This window comes from Ictalurus punctatus, chromosome 25 (assembly GCF_001660625.3).
Source record: "Ictalurus punctatus breed USDA103 chromosome 25, Coco_2.0, whole genome shotgun sequence".
NCBI classification, from domain to species: domain Eukaryota; kingdom Metazoa; phylum Chordata; class Actinopteri; order Siluriformes; family Ictaluridae; genus Ictalurus; species Ictalurus punctatus.
The window spans coordinates 4,988,952-4,997,466 of record NC_030440.2 but is presented as its reverse complement, the minus strand read 5'-3'; positions in this window follow the sequence as shown (position 1 = coordinate 4,997,466).

Sequence of the window (8,515 nt, the reverse complement as noted above, 5' to 3'; positions counted from 1 at the left end):
CTGTCTAAGCGGAGCAAAACACTCTAAACATTGATCTGATATTGCTACATTATCATCTAATGGGTTTTACAATACTTTCTGGTTTTAATTTAATAGCCTGAATTTCACATGTAATATCTTCAATCTTACCAATGAAAAATTCCATGAAATCTTCACTGCTATGTAATGATTGAGTGCTTCTTTCTGTAGTGGTTTTATTCCTAGTTAATTTTGCTACTGTGGTGAATAGAAATCTAGAATTGTTTTTCCTATTAAGGTGGAGAGATTTTTCTAGCATCGCTAAGATTTTCTATATTGCAGTAGGCTCTCCTTCCATGCTGTTTGGAATACCACCAGTTTGGTTTGACGCCAGAGTGATAGTTTGTATATAATGTACCCTTAGTTTTGACAGGTATAGGTCAAAGGTCAAAAAGATGCACATCCTCACTCTCTATCTAGATCAAAGGTCATGATCATAAAAATATTTAGTCATGTTAAATCTGGATCACATCCATTCGTGACACAAACGTTACCATACATGGTACGGCCATGTGTATTCCACATCCAAACAAAAATCACACACACGTGCATGCACAGACAAATGCATGCATACGAACCTGTTTATTCTATTCAATTCAATTCAATTTTATTTGTATAGCGCTTTTTACAATAGACATTGTCTCAAAGCAGCTTTACAGAAATATAAACATGGTATACAGATATTAAAGGTGCGAATTTATCCCAACTGAGCAAGCCACTGAGTGGTGACGGTGGCAAGGAAAAACTCCAAGATGTTTTAAGAGGAAGAAACCTTGAGAGGAACCCGACTCAGAAGGGAACCCATCCTCATCTGGGTAACCACAGATACTGTGGAAAAAGTTTATTATGGATTTATATGAAGTCTGTATGGCGTTAAGAGCAGCCGTAGTCCCAGCAGTCTGGAATTAAAGAAAATTTGAGCTCCAGAGGCAGAAAGGATCTGGATCTCTAGTATCTCCATAAATTCGTGTGGGGCTCGGCAAAAGGAGAGAGGGAGAAAAAAAGATTATGACTGCGAAGTAGTAGAACAGAATCTAGTCAGGGTAGGCTTGAGTAAACAAATGTTTTAAGCTTAGACTTAACCACTGAGACTGTGTCTGAGTCCCGAACACTAATAGGAAGACTGTTCCATAACTGTGGGGCTCTATAAGAGAAAGCTCTTCCCCCTGCTGTAGCCTTCACTATTTGAGGTACCGTCAGATAGCCTGCATCTTTTGATCTAAGTAGGCGTGGCGGATCATATAAAACCAAAAGGTCGCTTAGATATTGTGGCGCGAGACCATTTAGTGCTTTATAGGTTAATAAAAGTATTTTATAGTTAATGCGAGATTTTACTGGGAGCCAATGCAGTATTGATGATATCGGTGTGATATGGTCGTATCTTCTAGTTCTAGTTAGGACTCTAGCAGCTGCATTCTGGACTAATTGGAGCTTATTTATATTCCTACTGGAACATCCAGACAGTATGGCATTACAGTAATCTAATCTAGAGGTGACGAATGCATGAACTAGTATTTCCGCATCATGTAGTGACAATGTTTCTTATTTTAGAAATATTTGAGATGAAAGAAGGCTATCCTAGTAATATTATCTACATGAGCATCAAATGATAGGCTGGAGTCAATAATCACTCCAAGGTCTTTAACTGCTGCACATGATGAAACAAAGACCATCCAGAGTAACCATGTGATCAGAAAGAATACTTCTAGCTACATGTGGGCCTAATAAAAGTATTTGTTTTATCAGAATTAAGTAGAAGGAAGTTAGTTAACATCCAATGTCTAATGTCCTTTACACAATCCTCAACTTTTCTAAGCTTCTGTCTGTCCTCTGGCTTCGCTGAAACATACAACTGTGTATCAGCATAACAGTGGAAGCTAATTCCATGTTTACGAATAATTTGACCTAGGGGTAGCATATATAAAGTAAAAAGCAGTGGGCCTAAAACAGAACCCTGTGGAACTCCAAAAGTAACCTCAGTACGCATGGAGAATTCACCATTTACATCTACGAACTGATAACGATCGGTCAGATAAGACCTGAGCCAGGAGAGGACTGTTCCCTTAATACCAACAACATTTTCTAATCTATCAAGGAGAATAGTGTGATCTATAGTATCAAAAGCTGCACTAAGGTCGAGTAACACAAGCAGCGAGACACAACCCTGATCATAAGTCAGAAGGTCATTTACTACTTTAACTAACGCTGTCTCTGTGCTATGATGAGGTCTAAATCCTGACTGATGCATTTCATGAATGTTATTCCTATCTAAGTATGAGCATAACTGCTTTGCTACAACCTTTTCTAAAATCTTAGAGATGAAGGGGAGATTTGATATTGGTCTATAGTTGGACAATTGAGACGGGTCAAGATCAGGTTTTTTAATCAAGGGTTCAATAACTGCTAATTTAGGTGATTTAGGTACATAGCCAGTGCTTAGGGAAGAATTGATTATATTTAGAAGTGGTTCAATTACTCCTGGACCAATCTGTTTAAACAAACATGTAGGTACGGGATCTAGTATGCAAGTTGATGAATTGGCTGAAGAGATTAATGTAGCTAGTTCGGTCTCTCTAAGCGGAGCAAAACACTCTAAACATTGATCTGATATTGCTACATTGTCATGTAATGGGTTTGTTACAGTACTGTCTGGTTTTAATTTAATGGCCTGTATTTCACATCTAATATTTTCAACCTTATCATTGAAAAATTTCATGAAATCTTCACTGCTATGTAATGATTGAGTGTTTCTCTCTGTAGTGGTTTTATGCGTAGTTAATTTTGCTACTGTGTTGAAAAGGAATCTAGAATTATTTTTGTTGTCTCCTATTAAGGTGGAGAAATAGATTTTTCTAGCATCGCCAAGAGATTTCCTATATTTCAGTAGGCTCTCCTTCCATGCTGTTTGAAATATCACCAGTTTGGTTTGACGCCATTTACGTTCTAATTGTCGAGTTGTCTGTTTTAAGGTTCGTGTTTGATCGTTTATAAAAGTCGAGCATCCCTCTAGGTTTTATAATACTCTGTACTTAGAACAATGTGTGCGAGCTTACAACATGGCTGTTTGTCCTAACGCGCCGAAAAAAGCTCACCCTTTTTTGGGAAGAATAGAAAAAATGTTAGAACATGAAAAGATTCATTATTGGGTAATGTCAAACGGATGTACAGCCGGGTTTTTTTTCGATGCAGAAAAAGGAACCGTTTTGCTTTTCGAGTTCTCGGTCCCGGGACACATCCACTGGAGCCGTGCTACAGAGAACGTAACTTTTAACAAAGGTGACTGGAAAAAGTTCAGAAAATGGTGCAAGGATTTTGACTACATTGTTAGAATGGACTTCTTTTCCCCGGATGCGTACAGACGTAAATGGAACAGTACATCTCTTCAACGCAAATACCGCGTCAGAGCAACAAATTTCTCCAAAAACCAGGTTTCACTGCACTGTGCTGCTGTATTAACCGGTGAAAACGCCCCTGATGATAAAGAGAATTGTGAAGTGCGGTATGACCGAACCAGTTGGCACGATCTGCAATGCTACTTCCATCAAATCGATGAATTATTCCAAAAAACTGGAAGAGACAAAGAAATGATGCAAATAAAAGTAAAGCTAGATGTCTTCTTCTGAGATCGTCAATATACTACTCTTGATCAGAAACTCCACCTCCACCAAGACTCTGTTGGCTCAAATTTAGCCTATTACCCAAAAACATTTAAAATTCAACTTAGAAGCCAATACTCACATCTACCTCTGAGCCCAGTTGGAGATGGAGAAAATACACCAGCCGTGAGTGAGAAGAAGCAAGGGTCCAGCTTTATTGTTCCATTCCACCACACAAGATCCACACCGATGAGAATTCTCAGAAGTGATCCCCCCACCCTGAGCTTAAGCTCCAGTATTTATACTGTATGTACACACTAAATAACCCATATGTTTCAAGTAGACTATGATCTCACTACCAATAGGGTTAAAGAGCTCATTTACCTTACTCTTATGTTCCAGAAAAGGGCTATTTCACTTACACATAGAATTGAAACCAGGGGTTTTAATTTACACATAAAATCAGAACCCAGGCATTTCTAATAACCCAGAAAATAAAAACCCAGAGTTTCTAGTTACTCAGAGGATCAGAAACCAGAATTTTCAGTTACCTTAGGGCCTCAGAAACCAGCATTTTCATTTACCCAGAGAGTAGACCGTGGACAAGACTAAACAACCTAGAGGGATCTTGGTCTTATTGTTATCTCGAGGGCGGGCAGTTTGACCCAGCCACCCTTATAACTGGCTCTCTTCATGGTTCTCTTAAAATTAAGGCCTTCCTTGCGAGACGAGAATCTTCACCATCTGAATCATGAGTAAGTTATATTTTCCTGTATTTCTAGTTTTTTCATATTTGCACTATTTCTTATTTTATATATATTTATACTACTTGAAAAGCGGTTTACTGTACTTCCAACTTCATATCATTACAGTTCTACTGTCCTGCATATCCTACTATTCTGTTTTTTATAGAGTTTCTCTATTACTATAAGATATTATTAAAGTTATTCATGTGTGTGTATGAGAGAGAGTGTGTGTATGTTGTGTCTACTTGCCCGCCCTTGACTGTACGAGTGTGTGTGTGTGTGTGTGTGTGTGTGTGTGTGTGTGTGTGTGTGTTTAGCACTCCTCAGCTCATACACTTCTTTCGACTTTTTGACTAACAACCCATAAAGATCTTTAAAGTGTTTTACCAATTTATCCACCTCTGACTAAAACCGCTTCTGTATGTCTAGGTGCCGGTGCCCGTCGTCAGTCCCTTCTCTCTCCGTTACTGGACCTGGATCTGGACACTCATTACCAGCTTGTGCATCTCACGGCTGATATCATGGTGCTACTTTACTATCTTCGCAGCACCCCCCCTAGGAATAGAGATCCGGGGTTCCCCCCTCTTCTTCGGTACAGAATCTGCCCCACGAACGTGCGTGTTGACGCCTCTACACAGTCAGAACCAGAACCCCCCTCCAGCTTCCAGTCCCAGGATGATGTCTTCTCTGATCTGGGCCCCGACCATTCGTCCCTCTTCTCACCTACCAGTCCGCCCGACTCTCCGTGGTCCGTTCACTTCACCCTTGCTGATTTCCCCATGTCCCCAGGACGCACCCCGTTTTCTTCCCCCTCTTACTCTCCTCCAGACTACGCACCCACCCGTCCTGTGAATTACCAATAAAATTACATTTTTACTCATACTAAGTCTCCCTCATGTTTATTTCATGTCATTTTTTTTTATCCACAACAACTCCTCCCACACACTATATCAATGAGTCTGAATACATATCGAGTCAAATTAATCTGAGCATCAACCAGCAACATGTCTTGTGAATTCAACCCTGTTTTCTACAACTCTGATGCAACCCTGGATGATGATGATGATGTGACCAGTTCGGGTTTTGAAGACGGTGAAAACCTAGGAAAAAGAAACCTGACCTATCTGACAACGAACGATGAAGCCGACGGGTGTATAACCAACACTGTGCTAACCGTCATACGTGCTGTTACGGGGGAACTGCTGGACAGAGTTATCCAACAAGATCTGAAGGACAACTGTCACGGCTACGCGATCGATCACCCGAGTCAACTCCAACACGCGTGTTTGTTCGATCCCGAAGAGTACTATCTACACCTAAACACCTACAGATTGCTGAAAAAACTGTTTAAACCGTGGTTCAAATACACATTGGCAAGAGGTCTGAAACTGTGTGGAATCAAACACACTCCTTCCCTGGAAAAAAATTCAAGGTGTCGCTGAAGCCACCGTGTGTGAACGGCGAGACGAGCCTCACATCAAAACCGTGCTGAACGAGGTCAAGGAGGAAACCAAAGACATTTTCAACGAGCAAGTGTGCGAAGATGTCGTGGATTACTGGACCTTTCACTCATCTCTGGAACCTGCTGAACTGTCGCCTACATGAGAAACTTCAAAACAAGCCACGTCTATTCTGACTGCGAGAAAAGTCTGAAGCCAATTAAAACAAAAATGCTGAAGTCATTCGTAAATAGCGTGTGTCCTTAAAACATCAGTGTGTATCAAGTTTTTTATATGTATTGCTGAAACATTTGAATGTAAAACTAAACATGTATCTAAACCTACGTGTGATATAAATTGTTTAGAATGGAAAATGTTACTTCTAAATCTATTCATTAAACCATGGAAGAGTGTGGATTCTTTGTGACCCTTCCAAGCAACGCGTCTTTTGATATTTACCCTAATAAGATTGCGCATTACACTACTAAATTCGCCAAACCAATCGATTTGAACGGAATATGGGAAGTCTCGCTCGCAGAGGTTCAATATATCCAGAGTTGGTACTCATTAACGGAGCAAGACAGTGTGTCATATTATTCAGAGGGATGGAAAGAGAACACAAAACAGTAACTTTATCACTCCAGGATATTATAAAAATATCGATGAAGTGGTTAGTGAAATCAACAACATAAAGAAATTGGAACTCGGAATAGAGCTATTCTATAACCCTATGAAAAATAAAATGCGCATCATATCCCAAAAACATTTTGCGTTCAAAGCTAATGGAAAATTAGCATATATGCTCGGTATGAACCCCGGTGTTCCGATAACGGCCCGAGAACCAGATGCGCCTAACCCCGCTGAGATTCACGCAGGCTTTTATACGATGTATGTATATACAGACGTTATCAAGCATCAACGAGTTGGTGACAGTTTTGCCCCGTTACTGAGATGCATACATATAACGAGTGAAAACAACAGTAGTCACAATTACTTATGATAAGCTGCATTACGTACCTCTCACCAAGAACCACATTACCAATATAGTAATCGAAGTCAAAACGGATCAGAACAAGTCTATACCTTTTTAGTTACGGGAAGTTTATTGCTAAACTACACTTTAGACCTGCTAAACATTTCGTTCCGTATGTAAAATGATGGATAGGGGCTACGTTCATCCGCAGACCTACATGGATTATGTCCACCAGGCTGTAGATGGTCTTCTTGGGTTTCAAGGCACCCCCACCATGTATGGGTCGGGGCTAGGAGGACTGTTCAAGGGTCTTTTTAGAATGGCGGTGCCGTTCCTCAAAAGGGGTCTTGCTATTGCAAAGCCTCATTTAAAAACAGCTGCTAAAGGGTTCATAAGCGACGTATTCCGCAACATTATGAGCAAAACACAAGCTCAGAATCAAGACGGATCAGGGCTTGCGTTGATTGCGTGTAAAAAAATCTAAAAGGCTCCCAGGGCGTCAACATGTGGTTCCTAATAAAAGACGTAAGGTTACGAAAATCAAGAACCGTGTGAAAAAGACCGAGCAGAGAGGCAACAGGCACCCTTGCATCTCTCACGAGAAATCGGCTGAACATTTTCTAACATCATGGCGTTCTTTTCACATTACCTTATACCCAAACAAGTATCAAAGTACACTTATGTCGAAATACCTCCACTTTCCGCTCTTAGGGACAACGGGCCCCTGCAGTTCTACGTGGCTGGAAACGGGGAGGATTACCTCGACTTGAACAACACTTTTTTACATCTGGCCTGTAAAATCGTGAACCCCAACGGTTCCAATATAGCTAACGATGCAAAGGTTGGTCGTTAACTACCCCGTAGCCTCACTTTTTTCACAAGTGGATGTCATGCTCAGGGATCGTCTTATTTCTCAATCTAGCAGTACATACCCATACCGCGCTACCTTTTGAAAGTCTTATCAACTATGGAAAAGATACACTGGAAACACAATTTTGCACCGGGCTATTCTACAAAAAGACAGCGGGGCATATGGACGCCACAGACCCGGACGGACGAAACTAAGGTCTCAAAAAAGGGCCAGTTTCAGTGCTGAAAGCAACACCTTCGACCTGATTGGACACATTCACACGGATATATTTTTCAGGATAAACTTTTACTGAACGGTATCGATTTGAGGATTAAAATGGTCTGCAGCAAAGCTGAATTCTGCTTGATGAAGGAAGGAAATGCAAATTTCAATCTGAAAATACTCAACGCTTCTTTTTGTGAAGAAACTAACCGTCTCACCGTCTGTAAAAATCGGTCACGCACAAGCACTTCTCAGCGCCACAGCCAAGTATCCGATCGAAAGAGTCTGTTTGAAGACCTTCAGTCTAGCTGCAGGGAGCTGCATTTGTTCACAAGAGAACCTTTTCCTCAGCCCCTTACCTAAAACCATTATCTTTGGGATGGTAGACAACGATGCCTTCAGCGGGTCGTACAATAAAAACCCTTTTAATTTTAAACATTACGATGCAGAGTTTATCGCGCTGTACGTAGATGGTACGCAATATCCTGCAAAGCCGTTTCAGCCTGTTTTTCAGTCCGGTAACATGGTCCATGAATTCCATTCTTTAATTTTAGCATCAGGAAAGCAGCTGAAAGATCAGGCTTTGTCGATAAACAAAGAGAACCTGAACGGGTATACTTTATTCGCTTTCAACCTGAATCCCGATGCCGATTGTGGGCAACATTTGTCAT